We start from the raw sequence: 19,757 nt of genomic DNA on the forward strand, positions 1-19,757 counted from the left end.
CGCCTAAAACCGCCGCTATCGAGTTAAAGGGTCTGTATTTGTCTGGCATTTTGGATATTACTATCATCTAATCATCCTACAAAATAATGAACGATTTCCGCGTATTCCTTGGTCCCAAAAACATGCGGTTAGACACCTAAATTAGCATCCTAGACTAAACACTATAGGAGTTATAGGGAATTGTTGGAAATGGCGGCCGTCTTGTACGAATACTACAATATTGAATAATGGGGATAAAGAATTGGGTAAGTTAATTATCATGATAAGTAAACGAAGATACACATCGCCTATCGCATTGAGTCAGCAAGGACGTCAGCAAGAGCATCATATCATGTGTTCACAGCTAAATACGGATTCATTTTCAATATTATAGATATATAGGCCTATTAAATTTAGTATATTTGACCTCTATTGATAGCTGATATGTTAAACTACGTCACCGCGTCACGTCATCAAGTAATATCCCCCCATGTCACGACATGTAACGGCTTGGCACGTCATGTCATGGCACATCAACAATAAAGATACAACATGCAATGTCGAGTATAGTAACAACAAGTATCTAAAGAGTCATTTTCAACTCTTCATAGAACCGGAAGCTATACTTCAAGATCAAACGTTTTGATATTAGCTGTTAATAGAGATCAAGGTTATCATATTGTAATTGGTAATTGTGATATATTTTCATCTTATTCTGCTCGTAATATTGGCGCTATCTTTGATAGTTTTATGCTTATGGGAGCTCAAGTAAATAATATTTGTAAATTGTGCTATTTTAATATTAGAAATATAGGTAAAATACGTAAATGTGTAACTGTAGAGGACACTAAGTCACTTGTTAATTCTCTGGTCACTTCTCGATTAGATAACTTTAATTCACTTTTAGTTGGTTTACCTTTAAAGCTTATAGATAAATTACAAAAAGTACAGAATACTGCGGCTAGACTTGTTACTTTAACTAAGAAATGTGACCACATAACCCCTGTTTTATATAATTTACACTGGTTACCTGTTAAATATCGAATTGATTTTAAGATTTTATTACTTACTTTTAAATGTTTAAATAATTTAGCTCCTGTTTACCTCTCAGATCTTTTAGAACTTTATACACCTGGCCGAACATTACGTACATCAGATAAACTACTTTTAAAGCCCAAAACTGTTCAACTAGTCTCCTATGGTCAGCGCTCTTTTAGTTATCAAGCACCTGTTTTATGGAATAATCTACCATTTAGTTTAAGATGTTGTACATCTCTGTATTCTTTTAAAAAACAACTTAAAACACATTTATTTAATCAGGCTTTTAACTGACTCTGTATACAATCGTTAACATGCCCATAATCTTGTTGTTTATGTGTGATTTACATTGTCACTTTGTAAAATGCCCCTGAACATGTTATATGAAAGGGTGCACTATAAATATGCTGTAATAATAATAATAATAATATATGATTGAAAATGTTGATGAAAGAAATAAAAGATGATATCTGGGGCCATGTCATTTTTAGTCTATTTTCATAAAGGAGAGATATATTCATTTTCGGCAAATATTGGAAGGTCTCGGAAATATCAGGAAGTTTTCGGAAGACATCACACAAATTTCCAATGTGCCATTTTGAAGACATCACTGTGTTTATTTTTGTAATATAATTGGGGATTTATGCCATGTCGAATAAGTTATATGACTATGGTAACGGTCTGGCCTAAAAAGCGACGTGTTTATTTAGAACGGAATTGATTTAACACAAGGTACAATTTTATGGATACACAATTACTGAGTTTAATACTACGCGACATTTCGACGAGGATACTCTCGTCTTTATCAAGCAAATGATACAAATATGTTGTTGTGGTTTATTACAGATTAACATCCAATACAATAAATATGATATTAGGGGCAGGTTGATTTAATTAAAATATTTACACAAAAATAAAAAAAAAAGTCCCTGTAAAGCAAAATGTCACCTTGAAAAAAAAAACACTTAAAAAATCGCTGTCGTGATAAGAGAGAACCGGTCATCTTCTCTCTTTGTCATAATAAAACAAGTTAAAACAGGGGGTCCAGCTGACGGATGTTTGGCGTCATCAGTGAATTTGTTCGTTCGTTCGTTTCTGGTGTTTTACGTCCACTTCCACCTAAGGTGATACCGTAGACAAAGTGAATTTGTGAAGAGTAGACAAATATATATACAGAATATGTATACATTTTATATTACAAAAATACCAATCAAATACAATTAAACACCTTTGATTAGGGGGCGATTTACAACTAAACCAACACAGTGCAATCCTTATAGGTAATTGCTATTGATTTATGAAGATCAATATATTTAACATTTAACACTATTAAGGGGAGGGGGGTTGGGTGGCTGAATGGTTAACACGTGCGCGGGTGTGTTCCCACTTAGCCGGCAGACTGTTAATCCTTTGATTGATGTTAAAACTATAGTCTGTTTAAAAGAAGTCACTCAAGAACTGTTCACTAGTGTTCAGCGTTAATGGGGCTCTTAATCCCTCTTAATAAAATTTATTAACCAACTAATTAATGACATTTTGAACACAGAAGTTTGGCATTCTAAGTTGAATAAAATGACAGCATTCCATCCTAATATTTACAAGTTCAATAACTTAATAAAACAAGAACAATCCTATGTCGAAATCACCATTTCACAGATATTATTTGGTGGTACCAAAAGGCCTCGAGTTAAGAAATATCGACAACTTGATACAAGAATTGAACATTTGAAAACACAGTTATTAAATGGCTCTTTAAGTGTAAATCGGTATGGAACAAATATTTCCTATTAAGTGGGGCTGTAAAATGATTGTTATGTTGTAAGGCATTTATTTATAAATTATATAATGCTATTTAATAAAAGTTAAATGTGTAAATTGTAATGCATTTTTATATGTGTAAATCATTTAATGTTATTTAATAAATATTAAATTTGTTAAAATCAATATATTTTTATATGTGTAAGCTATTTAATGTTATTTAATAAAAGTTAATTTTGTTAAAATCAATACAGTTTTAGTCTTATATAGTTTATAACACCATTGTTCTAGGATTAACTCTGGATTAGCGGCAAAATTTGACATCAAAGCCTGCCGGCTAAGTGGGAACACCCCGTGCGCGCTGTACCATAAAGTCTATCATTGAGTCAACTGGCGTGGTTTCGAATCCTCGGTTGTACGTGGCAAGGAGTAGGGTCGCCTGTCCAACCTCGTGGGTTTTTCTCCGGGTCCTCCGGTTTCCTCCCCTACGCGCAAGCGAATTATTGAAATAAAATTAAACCATGTGTTAGTCCCGAAATGACCTGGTTTGTGTCGAGTGGACGTTAAACCCCCCCTCTCTCTCTCTCTTTCTCTCTTTCTCTCTCTCAAGGGGAACCAATTAACCTGAGCCATAGATAAACAAAAATTAAAAGAAAATGTGTTGGTGGGGGGGAAGTGCTTAAGAGTGAAAAGGAGTAATCGATAATGCAAGTGAACCTGTAAATATACTAATTCAATAAGCTGAAAAATCTAGAAAGATAAAGATAAAATTTACTTCTGACTATAAAGCTGAATAAGTGTGTGTGTGTGTGTGTGGGGGGGGGGGGGGTAATATGCACTGACAGTATAGGTCAAACATGGGGCATAAGCCCTTGGTATAATGAGTCCCACATCACGGTTTATTTTGAGCTTGAAACGTTTCATATTGATGGCCGCAAGAAATTTCCCGGTTTTCTTCTCGTGGTGTTTTTCTACAGGGGTTCTTTTTTGGTCCTAATTTAAAAAATAAACGAATCTTACCCTGGTTAAGTTGAAGTTTGTTTATAATTTAAGAGTCACTTAACACAAAAGGGATCAGATGAGATGTGCGCACGCATGTGTTCTTCAGTCTTTAAAAGAAAGATTTTGCACTTGTTAATTTAATAAATAGATGCACATAATTTGTTAAACTCGACTGGAAGTTCCAGGGTTGGGTAATAAAGAACCTCCTTTATTTTTGTGGTGGGCATCTGATCCCCTTTGTGTTAAGTGACTCATAAAATTATAAACAAACTTCACCTTAACCAAGGTAAGATTCGTTTAGTTTTTAAATTTTATTACGTCACTACACTAAAAGGAACCGTATGAGACTTTAAAGCTCAAGTGCACAATCTTCTAAGAAAAAACAACTACTTTTGTTGATTAAGCATGTGATTTAAACTTTAATTACAATACAAAAATACAACTCATTCAGTCATCTGACGATTGCGGATCACAAATTAATACTGCTTTCTGATAAATCTCAGCAACAGGTTTATTTACATTTTTACAATAGTACTTCGAAAAAGTACCTGAATTAGACCACCCTGCAATTTGCAAAATATGTGAAATAGGAACTTTATCATCTTTTGCCTTTGACACTGAAGCAGAACGAGTACTATGACTAGAACACTCTGATATATCAATACCAGCCAATTGCATTACACATTTTATCCACCTACTAATTGTCTCCCTTGAAACACGTTTATGTGGCTTTACATAACTTATAAACAAAAACTGAGTCTCCTTTCTAATGTCTAATGTACGGACAAATTATTCTTTCAAACATGTCACTACACATAATCTTCTATCTGGTGGATAAGCACGTAGTTCCACTTCTTGATTAGTTGACCCTGGTCGCGATTGTTTTAACAGTCCATTTATGCCTAGTATGTACTTGTCTGTATCTTTATGAATATTATCAATAGAAAGCAAATGAAGTGTTTGAGATCTACCAGTAGTAACTAAAGCAATTAACATAGCTAATTTTAGCGTTAAATTTTTTAAAGAAATTGAATGAACTGGTGATAGTTTCTTTAAATACTGTAAAACAATAATTACATCCCAAATACGTTCACTCCGGGACACACTTGGTCTCAAATTAAACACACCTTTAAGAAACCTGATGACCATAGGATATTTTCCAGCTAAAAATCCATCAAAAATTAAACCTATAGCACTTAAAGATGACCGGGTTGTATTTATAGCACTATATCCAGCTCCATCATCAAATAATTTTGTCAGAAAATCAATAACATTCACTAAAGATATTTGAATTCCACTAATTTGTTTTTCACAACAGTACGATAACCATTTCCGGATATATATTGAATACTGTACCTTAGTTTTGCTTTTCCAAGATTCCATGATGATTGTATTAGATCTCTCCGAAAATTCATGCTTTTTAATGGATTCCCTGATAAACGACAGGCTATCAGAACAAGTTTTGGACTTAACGGGTGTGTTATGATTGTCTGTTTGGTTCCTGGAATTGTCAACAGATGTCGCCATTCTCACAGAATTAGAGGTACACTCACTATCATTTCCAGAAGCTGCGAAAACCAGCACTGCGTTGGCCATAATGGAACGATTATTACGCACTCCGTCATGTCTTTCCTTATCTTCTGGAGAACTCTTTCAACCAAACTGAAAGGTGGAAATGCATAACAATAATATTGTGACCAACTAAAAGAAAATGCATTAATGAAAGCCGAGTCTGGATCAGCTCTCCAACTGGCAAAAATTAGAAGCTGTGTATTAACCCTTGTTGCAAATAAATCTATATCTGGCATACCAAATATTTTAACAATTTTATCAAATATTGAAAAGTCCAATTTACATTCTATCTGATCACTGAATTTCCTGGAGGGTAAGTCGGCATCATTTTCTGCACTTTTAATCAAATCAGCAGATAGCCAAATTTGTCTTCCAATGCACCAAAGCCAAATGTCTAAAGCTAAGGAGTTCAAGAGGAGATTTGATTCCTCCCATTGAACTAAAATATGCCTGGGCACAAGAGTTATTACATTTCTCTGCTGGTAAATAAACTTTCATTGCTGAAGAGGTTGTAAAACAGACTGTCTTCTTCTCATGCACTATAAAACCTAACTTTTCAAAAAGATGTTTTGTACAATCTATGTTTTGTTCCCATTCAGCATAACTGTCAGACACTAGCAATGAATCATCTATGTACCCTAAACTTGTATGGCCAAACCTTCTAAATGTTGAGTATACCGGTTTGGTCATTTTAGTAAAAAAAAACGAGGGGCACAAGCAATACCATTGGGTAGGCAGCTATACTGATATATTTTATTTTTCCAAATAAATCTTAAATATTTTTGATGTTCTTGTGCCATTGGCACAGAAAATAGGCATGACGTAAATCTATAGATGCCAAATAACAATTAGGTTTAATTAATCTTAAAGCAGACTCAAAAGTGTCCATTTTAAAATGGTGGTAAGAAATAAATTCATTAAGTTTTTTCAGATTCAATATCATACGATATTCTGTTGGATTATCTTTTTTGGGCCTTGTGAAAATAGGTGACAGAAATTGACCTTTGCAATAACTAACTTCTTTAATAATGCCCATCTTTAAAAAAATTTCAATTTCTCTATCAATTAAATCATTTTCAGTTTTATTAAATTTGCAAAAATAAAACAAATTTTCTGTAGGTGGGGACGATTCAAATTTTAAGTGACAGTTAGATACTATGTCTAACACTTTTGAATCAGAAGTTATGGATTTCCACTCTTCTACAAAATGAGAAAGTCTGCCTGCCTTAAACTCATTGGTATTGCTTGTTGCTTCATTGAAAATATTCACATACCTCATTTATTTGTGATCCGCTTTCAAGTTTTTTTAATCTTTCTTGGTAGCCTTACCAGTGTCATAAGACCATCGACCCCAATTAGATCTTCCACCTCTGCCTCTAAAACCACCTCTACCTCTACGAGATCCACGACCTCGACCTCTAAAAAACGGTCATAACCACCTCTTGCATTATGAGACGTGAGTTTCTTACCAATGCGATTAATGTCTTGAATCTCTTTTACATTTTTGGTAACGTCGTCACCATATAATAAGTCTGTATACGGTACACTTTGTGAACTGAGGTGAAAATATTCTTTACCTAAATCTGGTTTGTGCAGCTCTTTTCTTTTCAAATTTATTAATTTGTTAGTGTGGCCTAACAGGGCCAAAGAATCTGAAATCATTTGAAGACAGATTTGCATAAAACCAGTCTGGTTAAGTTTATTAACCTCACAAGCAACTTTGGTTATATTAGTTGATGCTTTGATAATACAATTCTGTATAAACTAAAATTTGGAATCGTCAGTTTTGGTTTCATTGCTCAACAAATTCCAGACCAGTTTATTTACTCTAGTTTTTTGCAATGCAGAACAATTGGCAGGTCTATTTATAGATTTAGTTAAGTCGGCAAGTTTCTCATCAGACAAGCCCTCACGAAAAACTAGATTGACTATATCAGCAAGCCCGTTGTCTACTTCGGCATCAGTGGTTTCTGATTTTTTATATTTCTTAGCATACAGTGAAAACATACTCTCTGTAACTATTGTAGTGGTCTGGTCAATATCGTCTGCTGCCTTGGCCTTTTTTATCGGAAGCTCGTCAAGGTTAGTATTATCAGGCTCATTATCAGAATTTTCTCTAAGAAGAAGCCCTTCTTCAGCCTCATCATAGTCATAATAATAGAGTTCATCTACCTTGTCGCTCATATTTTTCAACTTCTCTTCTTGTTTGGCCTCAAATTCTTTTAGAAATGTGAGTACATCGCCTACACCAACTACTTCTGATGGCGTCTCACGGTCTTGTTTCGATTTGGAAGATTTACTACAAGACTTTTTAGAAGACTTTTTTGAAGTGTAACCTGTTTCACACAAGTTATTATTGGTAGTAGTAGCCAAGCCACTACTTGTTTCTAGGCTTATTTGTGAGCTAGCTGAAGGGCCTCTATCAAGCACATTACTCATGTTGTTGTTGTTACTTTCCGCCATATTGTATGCCATGGTAACCTAAACAACAAATAAACGAACACGGATTATTACCTCGTAATAATCTAAATCAAATAATTATTGCCTCGTAATAATAAATGATAATGGCCAATATAATATTGATCTAGAATACTCTAGAAAAAAAAATTCAACTCTACTAGTTGAATACTAGTTGGAAGAAGACAAACATAAAACGTGTCTTGTCTTATTCGAACACACGGAACGAACTGAAGAACACATGCGTGCGCACATCTCATATGGTTCCTTTTAGTGAAGTGACGTAATTAAATTATATGGTGTCCGTTGTTAATGATATGCTTGTTGTTAATGATGCTCCGCTACGGCCGAAGGATTAGTGGAGGCTAAGAACTTGTGCTCTTTTATCCGTACATCATTGGGCGCTTCGTTTCACCTACATATTTTTCGTTCCAAGAGCAAGTAATTTCATATATACATCCATCCTATGCACACCGTGGGGGTTGGTTTGCTGACTATGGTTTACCATTAGCTTTTAATATATTTTGAATATTTATGCCCACTTATTGTTTCGCCAACCTTCTGATCTGGATGTATATATATATACGATTTGGGACCCACGGTGGCTAGGTGGTTAAGACGGTGGTTAATGTTTGCCCGATTGCATTATTGTCCTTTGTTGGGACATGCAAACCCGACCACCATCCTTTCATTAGTTAGGTATTTTTACTGGTCTTTTTTTTAATATCGAATATTTTTTCGACTACTTCCGGTTTACGGATCATTGTCGGGATAGATTTAACACGTTGTATGGGAATTTAACTTCCTGTACCAGAAGTCTCAGAAAGATCCATTGGACAGTTTTTAAAAGAAAGGAAAATCAGAAGATATTTAACGATATTTAGCAAATAGAACTGCGATGCAGTAATGACGGGTTTCACCGGTGCCACGTTACCCTAAACATATGTCACTTCCGGTACCAATGAAATCATTAAACAGGTTTCCACATAAGCATTGTACACATCAAATACAATGGACGCCGAATCAACCAAATCCAGCAATATCAATTCATTATATACATTTGTTACATGTAAGTGAACAGTACTTCCGGTGATAATGAAAATGTTCAATTAGTTTTATGAAATCAGAAATGGCATAAGGCATCACATGGTGAAAATTTTATGTAAATCGAATAATAATTGCCACTTTTATAGACCAAAAACCTTGAAAAGTGACTTGTAGAAAACCGTCTATTTCTCTAGAACCGTACAAGTTAAAAACCATTTTCTGGTATCTGTATGATCGTATGGATTCAATCTATTTGTTGATTGGAATCAAATATCATAATTTTAAAAACATTACAAATCAGACTCATTTGAATCAAATATCTGTTTTGAAGGCTAAAAATACAGTTTTTTCCAAAATGACGTTACTTCCGGTGATAATGAAAATCTTAAATTACTTGCATGAAATTGTAAATGTCATTAGGTATCACACAGTGAAAATTTTATGAAAATCGAATAATAATTGACACTTTTATGGACCAAAAACCTTGAAAAGTGACCTGTTGAAAATCGCCTATTTCTCCGCAACTGAACAAGTTAGAAACCATTTTGTGATATCTATATGACCGTATGAATTTTATCAATATGTGAATGTAAACCAAAAGTTAAAATTATTAATACATATTTAATAATTCTTGGTTAAAAAAAATATTGATTTTAAAAGTTGAAAATGCATTTTTTGCCAAAATGGCGTCACTTCCGGTGTCAATTTTAAATTGTAATCAAATTGATACGACGCATACTTGCTTTTTGAATCAAATCGTGTCACTTTTGTGATAATCCAATAATAATTGACTATTTTACAGGCAAAATAACGAAAACAGTGACTTATGCAAAATTGCCCATTTCTAGGTAACTAGGTAGAAATATTTTAAAATCTGAAAAGCCTGAATGGGTTGTAAATAGGTCAATTTTACACCCTTTTTCACCTCTTAATCGAATTTGTCGAAAATGAAATTGAAATTAAAAAAACCGAGCCCAACATTTTGTGCGCCTTTAAAGGGCACACTCTTTTAGTTATATCAGTTTTTTAAAAAAATAATATCTGCTTTCGAAAAATGGTACCTAACTGCCAAAATTGTAGTTTTTGGTAAAATTAAGCCACTTCCGGTGCCGACAGATAACTCTATCGGTAACAAAATAAATGACAATTGAGACAACGGAGTATATGAACTTTGTTTTATACAAATCGAGCAATAAATAATAAATCTAGGACTGAATAACTGAATTAGCCAATGGCGACCAAGGAAAATTACTGAGACAAAAAAATCAAATTTTTGCCCAAGTCACATGACTCGTTAATTTTGTGTAAAACACGACTAAAAAAAAATATTGTAAAAATTTAAATTTTCAAATTTCGAACGACAAAAGCCATAGATGAATTTTCGAAATTGAAAAATGTGAGATAGCCATTGTCTCGGAAAAGATTCAGGGTTTCCAAAAATGTAAATTGTTTTAAAATAGGTAAAGAATTGACGAAACCACGGCCGATTTTTGATTTGTTGCTACCGTTCAAAATTCGGCCACTTCCGGTCTGCGCAGAAGTTTCAAAAATACTTTATCAAGTAACCACCACATGGTTTCCGGAGAGAAAATTGAACCCCAGATCGATATCTGTTTTCGATCATTTATAAAGCGCACACGTTCCAGCTAGTATAGCTGCTCAGTGGCGCTGGTTTTACATCAAGATAAATACTTTAAAAATACATTTTAAATTTAAAATATATTAAATTTATAATTATTTTTAAAAAACATATACGATTTAAACATGTAAATTTTAAAAGTTAATTAGCAAATACGAATAGAATCATTACATGAATAAAGCAATTTAACCACGATTTACACATTATTTAAAAGCATGATTAAAAAGTTCAGTTTTAAGGTTTTTCTTAAATACTGCATAATTTGAGCTGGATTTGGTTTGTTGGGAAAGTTTGTTCCACAGCATCGGGGCAGAAAATGAGAAGGCTCTTTGTCCAGGAGTAGTGACTTTTGGAATTTCCAAAAGATTTTGATCACTTGATCTTAAAGATCTTGATGACCTGTACGGTTGAATTAGATCTTTAAGATATTTTGGAACATTGTCACAGTTTAAACAAAGGTATGTCAATGATAATATTTTAAACTCAATACGGAATGGGATTGGAAGCCAATGTAAGACTTTGAGCACTGGTGTTATATGTATACTACTGATAGTCCGGGACACTATTCGGGCAGCTTTATTTTGAATTAGCTGTAACGATTGGATATATGAAGAAGGTAGGCCAGAAAGAAGCGAATTACAATAGTCTAATTTTGAGGTGATAAAGGCATTTACAAGTAGTTTAGTTGTGTCATAATCAATGAAGGACCTAATTTTGCCAATATTATACAGATGATAATTGTAGGATTTGCACATTGCAGTTATTTGTGCTTTCCTTGACATCTTTGAGTCGAATATAACACCCAAGTTCTTTACAGTATCAACACATGCGATTGAACTATTACCAACGCGCACTGCATTGATTTTCAAATTGTGTTTATTAAAACGGTTTGAAAATCTTATAACTTCGGTCTGGTCGTCATTAAGTTTTAAAAGATTTGTTTTCATCCAGGCTTTAATATCTAAAATACATTGTTCTAGAATAGTTATTTTCAGTTTCAGAATGTTGATTTACAGCGACACAAGAGTTGGGTGTCATCGGAGTACAACTGGTAGTCTAATCCATGATCTCGAATGACATCACCAAGAGGAGCTGTGTAGGCTTTGAAAAGCAATGGGCCCAATACGGAGCCTTGCGGTATTTCGTATTTTAATTCTTTTGGTTGAGACGAAACGCCGTGTATTGATACTTTTTGACATTTTAATTTTAGATATGATTCGAACCACGCATGAGCACATCCGTTAATTCCGAATCTGGATTTGAGACGTGTGAGTAGAATCTCCTGGTCGATTGTGTCAAAAGCGGCACTTAAATCTAGTAGAGTCAGCAAGACACAATTTTTACCAGCTAATGAAGACACTTCATCGTTGTGAACCCTTAAATGGGCTGTTTCAGTGCTGTGCTTCGTTTTGTAAGCTGATTGAAAAGGTTCCTCCAGTCTGAATTGTTGCAGATGGCTACGAAAACGGGCGGCTACAGTTTTTTTTCAATTACTTTCGAAAGAAAGGATAAGTTGGAGACCGGCCTATAGGTTTTTTTTAAGATTTCAGGATCCAGAGTAGGTTTTTTTAAGTAAAAGGTTTACAATAGCTTGTTTCAATATGGGAGATACAGTTTGTAAGGACGTATTTACAATATGTTTGATAATCCACAGTAGATCTGGTAAAGATAATTTTAATAGCCATGTTGATACTGGATCAAGACTGCAAGACTGCATGATGGTTTGTTTAAGTTCATCCTCCGTTACCAATGTAAATATGTTAAGATCGGTATCACTAGCCACAGAGTTATTGATATGCGTATGATTCAACAGAATGTCACTTTCTAATTCACTTCGTATTTCGGCTACTTTGTTGGTGAAGAAAGACGAAAATCTTTCTGAAAGTTGACATTGTCAGGAATTGATGGTAGCTGACTTTGATTACTTTGTTTAAGCAGACTATCCACAATACAATACACTTGTTTTTAATTAGTTTTGTTTTCTTCAATTTGTTTTGAATGTGATTTCGTTTTGTTGATTTTATCAATTTATTTTCTTCAGTACGGAGATTGCTGTATATTTGTCTGTTTATTTCAATTTTACAATTTCTCCATATTTTTTCCGCTGATTGCTTTTTATTTTTTATAACTAATATGTCCTTCGTAAACCATTGCTTGTTTGGTCGTTTTGTCACCAGTTTTGTTTGTTCTGGAGCATGTTTGTCAAATATTGTAGCCAATTGTTTGTCGTATTCCGAAATTTCATCGTCCAGATTACTTAGTTTGCTAAAATGTAAGAAAACGTCATTAATGTCACTTCTAAAGCTGTTTATATTTATGTTCTTTGTATTCCTAAAAGTCAGTCTTTCTTTTACACTGCCAGGTTTGTTGAGCTTAAGGGAGGCAAAAACACTGTGATGATCGGAGATACAGTGATCAAGAACATTTGTACCGGCTATTATGTCATCAATATCTCTTGTAATAACTAGATCCAGAGTGTGGCCCTTTCCGTGAGTAGGAACTTGCACATGTTGTGTAAGGTTATATGAAGATAAAACATTAAGAAACTGAACAGATTTGCTACCACTGACATTATCAATATGAAAATTGAAATCACGAACTATTAATAAATGACCTGTTGATGTTACTTAATTTTGCAGTAATTCAGAAAATTCGGCTATAAATTGATCAAATGTAACTTTGTTTTTAGGAGATTGTGGAGGACGATATATAGATACAAGTCTAATATGTTCACTTTTGTTCGACAGTAATGTGTGTAATATTTCAAAAGTTTTGGAATCAGGACTTTTAATTTCAATTGAATTAACAGAATGTTTGTATATTATTGCAACACCCCCGAGAGTTCGCCCTTTCCGATTTGCAGTTGTACAGGAATAATTTGGAGGAACTAGTTGATTGATAGGAACACTGTCATTGTCTTTAAGCCAGGTTTCAGTCAGAGTTAGAATATCGATGTCATTATCGGTAATATATTCGTGAATTTCGTCTGTTTTATTTTTGACAGATCGGACATTTAGTAAACAGAAACTGAATGTGTCTTTCGGGTCAAAATGTTTTTCTATGCAAGTGTTATTAGTATGGCCAGTATTAATTAGCCCGAAACTGCTGACACGTTTTTGAACCCTCGAATTTATTGGTCTGGAATGTATTGTTGTTTCAATATTATATACAATTGCAGGTGCATTTAACTGAACATGATTATTAGAATTTACACATCTCTTATAGTTATTAACATCAACTAAATTAGTAAAATCTACTTACCGCATACATTAGTGATACTGTATAGTATAGGCTACGGACAATGTTACTGTATGTCACATGGCATGTCACGTCACGCTACTTCACGTCAACAATCAAGGTACACCACGGACTGTCGAGTATTGTAACATCAATTACGTATTAAAGCGGAATAAAGTGTCATTTCTAATTCTTGCTAAAACAGGAAGTTATATTTCTAGATCAAACTTTTTTACCTGCACTAGCTTCAAAACAAAAAAATAGTTTGCGAAAAACGGACGAAATTTTGAGTCAGAATAATCGATTTGAAGCTTTTTTGTCATAATCAATATGGCGGCGAAACGGTTGAAAATGTTCGCGAACAAGGTGACTGAAAATAAAAGATATTGTGTAGGGCTAACACGAACATATACCATTTTTAAATCCAACCACACACACAGTTTCAAAATGCCACACAAGCCGCCAGGAATACTATTTGGATCGCCTTAGACTATAACCTCTGCTGTCGCAAGACCACGCCTCTCGAAACCGTACACGTTCTGTTAAAAGTAAATATCAAATTGATATTACTAAACGCTGCATTCTAACAATATTTAAATTCATTTGAAAATAAATCATCAGGTCAAACAGTAGCAATTCGTACATATCTTAGTTTATGGTCAAATGTACACTAGTCCGTCAGGAGAAATGTCTTGCCGCCTTTTGTGACATTGCTGACCTTGTCAAATTTGTATATATATAACCATATTTTTTTCATTTTATTTATTTGTGTTATATGCTTGATAACGACTTGTGAAATCTTGTTGAAACGTCGCAGTGAAATAAGCCATAGTAATTGTTATCCATAAATAGTGTGTTATTCGGTTGAATTTTAATGTTAGAAATAAATCTGAAGAACTGACAGATCTCAAGATTTACAGGTATGCTAAAACATTTAAACCCACCTTGTATTGTATGTGCTGGTACTGCGGGCATATCTTCAATTTGTGGTGAGATAGATTTTTCTTGGCTTGTTACACAATCACCTGCAGACATGTTTTCCTGAAACAAAATATTATTCAATATTTCTGAATGGGGCTGCAGAACCGGTTTAACCCCTCTCCATACATAATATATTTACATAATAATATACTAATTAAATAGTTATATATACAAAGATATAACGGTTTAAAACATTTGATTTATATAATAAATCCAAGGAATAAACAGCCACCATACTCTGTAGACCCCAGCAACATAAAAATGAATACAATCCTGTATGAGAATACTGGATGAATATCTGTATAATTATGTTAAAACCACGGTAATTAGATTTACCCTCGTGCGTTTGGGCACATCTGAAAAGGTAATGCTCGAGACATTCAAATATATGACTAGCAGCAAGGCACGACACACCTTTCTGATCCATGTAGTCTTAATATGAATACACGTAAATTGACGTCGCTGTCGTTGTAGTAATCAGTTGTCCTGTAAGACTTGGAAACCTGGTAAAAGAAAACACCGTGAAGATACCTGACAAAACAGCTTCCCCGCGTATACTACAAACATTTCTACAAATATTTGATTGTTTTTGTTCATGATTTTCACACGTATTGCACGTTCCGTGGGAGCCGCGAAGACCCGGCACTTAAGACGTTGGCTCGCTAACCTGGAGGTCCCGTGATCGATCCATGTTTTCTGGCGTGCTTCTCCCTTGTCAGTGGTGTACAGCGAACGACCTACCTGGATGGACGTAAACAAGACTGAATACCTGTGTACGCACTGTGTCGTAGTAAACGAATCTTTGACCGTACAAAGCCGGTATAAAAATGTTTGAAGTTAGGGGTCGGCCGATTTCGTTCATATTCACATGGTTTGGTCGACCCATCGAGCCTACTCCCCAGCCAAAATCGCCGATTTCAGAACATAACCGTTTCCAAGACAAAGGTCGTTTACGTTTTTTCGGCTGATTTTTGCCATTTTCAGGCCAAATTTTAGCTATTTTTGTCGCAGTAATACAGCTGTTACGTAACCCTGGCGAACTAGGTTTAGGTTGTTTATGATATTCGGGGTCTTACCCTATCACATTATCATAGTCACTCGGTCCAAGTTACTTTTCTGTAGGTGTTATGAAATCCCGTGCGCAATAAAAATAGGTGCACCTCGATATTCATTCAAATTTATGCTATTAATATTCGTACAAAATTACGTGTTTTCGTAATACATTGATTGAATGAAAGCTTGCCAATCCTGCTTCGGCTTCAAATTCACATCAGTGCTTTTCTTCAAAATTACGTGTCTTCCGAAATAAGAATAGTTTGTAATGTCAAAACATCGTTTTCTTCTCTTCTTTATAAAATATCAACAAAAATCTCAAAATCTGCACGTAATAATAATAGGGTCTACAGAGTTGATTTTGAGCTTCCCGTGTAAATAAAGGGCTAGTTAATAATTTCTATAACATCTCAAGCCTAAATCAAGACTTGCAATAGGCAGATTTAGCTCTTGCATAATATATGTTTAACAGGTATGTTTATAACCCAATGATCTATGTTCCTTTCGATATTCGCGCATATCGGATCGTAACTTGTACCAAAAAAAAACGCGTTTTTAGCCTGTAGCCCCTCTAGAGGTAACAATTTTTATTCGATTTAAATGAAAAAAACGTGTTAATATATCACCGTTATACTCTAATGATGGCGGAGTTCGAATTTCGTGAAAATCGGATCGAAACTGCCGGACAAAATGGCCACTCCTCGTACGCAAATAGTGTAAAAGTATGTTATTCCAAGGTCGTGGACACCCTCGAGGTCACAATATTTAACTGATTTTGATGAAACTTAACCCAATGATCTCGGTTCCTTTCGATATTCGTGAATATCGGCTCGTAACTTGTACCAAAAACAACGCGTTTTTAGCGTGTAGCCCCTCTAGAGGTCACGATGTTTATTCGATTTAAATAAAAACACGTTTTAATCGGCAATACTATATACCGGAAAACACCGGAAAACAACCGGAAAACACCATTTTATACTGAATACCGGAAAACACCGGAAAAACACTAAATACCGGAAAACATCCTAAATACCGGAAAACACCCTAAATTGGTAACCCGGAGCCTGGTCCTCTGTGTGCGGTTTTGAACCAAGTGAGCGCCGATGAAGGAAGGTCAAGGTCATTACGATGTTTGTTTATGTAAGTCTTCAGCCACCAGGAACTGGTTAACATAGTAATGTTTTATTACGATAGTAGTACATAAAACAAATTGGTTGCCTCATCGGCTAGAGTCCTCTATTTCACAAACAAAAACAACAATTGCTTCCTTGAAACTTTATCGATCAACCCTTTTCACAGACATCCAGCTTACCACTTCCCGTCAATGCAGTAAGATAGAATATGTAGTTTTCTCATGGACAATTGGTCGAAAGTTGGGGTTTTCTCAAGGAAAACTGGTCAACGAGTTGGGGGAAAAAGCTCGAAAAGTAATCAAGAAAAAAATCCTGTGTGCGGCCCTCGGAATATGATGGAATATGTTGAATATTATTATGGTTCAAGTGATTATATTTGACCCTGGAATGAAAGGAAGCTCAGAAACAAGTAGATTTTTAGCCCTTCCAACGAGATGGATAGCTCTTGGAAAGGATAGACACTTTTCAGATTACAGCTTGTCCGAGAATTGCGTGGCATCCATTTCGTTTGGTGATTAGGTCACATAGCGGTTAAACCTGGAACTTCAACTCGAACTATTCAGAGATTTATTAACTCGCTTTTGATGATACTTGCTGTTTTATGATGCGATTTTTTGTTACCTAGGGAGGAGTTGGCCTAATCGTGCCTTCCACTAATTCGTACAACCCTGATGCCAGCGTTACTAGTAAGAACCAGGAGACCGGCGCAACCGGCATATAACGGGGCCCTCAGAGGGCTGTGTTTAATCTACTGAAATACTGAAACACTGAAATCTACTGAAATTTACTAAAATACAAAATAAAATATGGTCAATGATGGAGGTAGACTGATTGCGTCTTTTAAAACATTCAAAACATAATAGGCATCAACAAAATTTTGGAGAAAAAAAATTGGATTTTTTAAATTTTTTTTGCGGGGGGGGGGGACTATTTGTAAAACGAACATCGTAATGACCTTGACCTTCCTTCATCGGCGCTCACTTGGTCCAAAACCGCAACACAGAGGACCAGGCTCCGGGTTACCTATTTAGGGTGTTTTCCGGTATTTAGGATGTTTTCCGGTATTTAGTGTTTTTCCGGTGTTTTCCGGTATTCAGTATAAAATGGTGTTTTCCGGTTGTTTTCCGGTATATAGTATGGCCCCGTTTTAATATATCACCGTTATACCCTAATAATGTAGGAGTTCGAATTTCGTGAAAATCGGGTCGAAACTGCCGAACAAAATGGCCACTCCTCGTACGGTAATAGTGTAAAAGTATGTAATTCCAAGGTCATTGACACCCTCGAGGTCACAATATTTAAATGATTTTGATCAAACTTAAAATATATGTTAGGATCCCAAAGATCTCCGTTACTTTCGATATTCGCGCATGATCAAACCGTAACCTCGTGAAATATGGCACCCGAGTGAACGAAAAATTGATTTGTTTTAGCTTGAAATTCCTCTAGAGGTGACAACTTTTATCCGATTTTACAACTGTTTTAATATATCACCGTTACGCCCTAATGACGACTTGGTTCGAATTGAATGACAATCGGACCGAAACTGCCGGATAAAATAGCCGCATCTCATACGCAAACAGTGAAAAAGTCCCTTCGGTAGTCTTATGCATGAATTCTGGTAAAATAACGTACTGAAAATCAAAAAAAAAGTTGAAAAATCGTGAAAATTTGGAAAATGCTCTATTACTTTATTATTTAAACAATTTTTTACAAAAAAAGTTACACATTCAGAAAGCTGATCTAATTACGATTCTAACGATGTATAATATTTTTTGAAATATTTAAATTTAATTTTCGATATTTTGACATTTTGATATTTTTGACACTTTTGAACATAGGATTTCCCAGGGGCATTTTATCTAATCAGACAATGTAATATATCATTACATAGCCCTGTGGCTATTTTATAAGCCACTCCAGTTATTAAAACTATCCCAACAATAATCTCCATACCGGAAGTATTCAAAAAATGAAGAAAAAAGGTTAAAAAAATAGCGCTCTTGCGAAAAACTTGATTTCTCCATCAGATGTTAGCGGACCAAAAGAACTAAAGTATCACTGGATAGCCCCATTAATGGACTATCATATGGCATCTGAATGATACGATTTAGATGGCTAAAAAATATGGACCATTTGGGGACGCCATTTTCTCGAAAACGAAAACTAAGATGTTTCTTAAACTTTCTTTTACTCAGAGTCCTATCGGTGGACTATGGCGTGAGTCCAAAAATAAAAGCATTGAAATAATATAAGTGTTCGAAAAAGAGCCTCAATCTTGGAAAAAAGTTGAAAAATCCTTAAATTACTGAAAATGCTGTTCTATTTTTCTTTCTTTGGAAAACAGTTAAATGGATTTTTCTGAAACTTCGTGTACAGAAGGTTAGGTAACCAAACAACTTGTTAAAATTATCCCGACAATGATCCAAAAACCGGTAGTAGTCGAAAAAATATCAAATATTTTGAGAAAAAAAACATAAGTTAAAAAAAAAAATGGTGATCTTGCGCAAAAAGTGATTACTACGTAAGATTTCAAAACAACTAAAGAGTCATTGGATAGCCCGAACAATGGACGATCGTGTGACATCTAAATGGTAAAAATTCGCTGGTTAGGCAATATATAATGGGACGCTGAAAATCTAGTATTTTCATTTTTGGGGGCTATTCAGATGCTTTCATCCCGAAAACTTCTCTTTTTTCCTTTCTGAAACTTCTGTTACTTAGAGTCCTTACGTTGGTCTAGGGTGTGAATCCAAATTTAAAAGCCTCAATATAGTATAATCGTCCAAAAAGGGCCACAATCTTTGAAAAAAGTTGAAAAATCGTTATATCTTCTTCTAATGGTATAAGGGAGATAACAC

The 19,757-nt window shown here is 34.8% G+C and overlaps 1 pseudogene; it reads right to left on the reverse strand.

Moving 5' to 3' along the window:
• Positions 1-3,584: 3,584 nt before the first annotated feature.
• The window catches only part of LOC126818830 (uncharacterized), an 82,653-nt pseudogene continuing 66,480 nt past the window's right edge, over positions 3,585-19,757 (reverse strand).

The sequence above is a fragment of the Patella vulgata genome, chromosome 4, assembly GCF_932274485.2.
Source record: "Patella vulgata chromosome 4, xgPatVulg1.2, whole genome shotgun sequence".
NCBI lineage: Eukaryota > Metazoa > Mollusca > Gastropoda > Patellidae > Patella > Patella vulgata.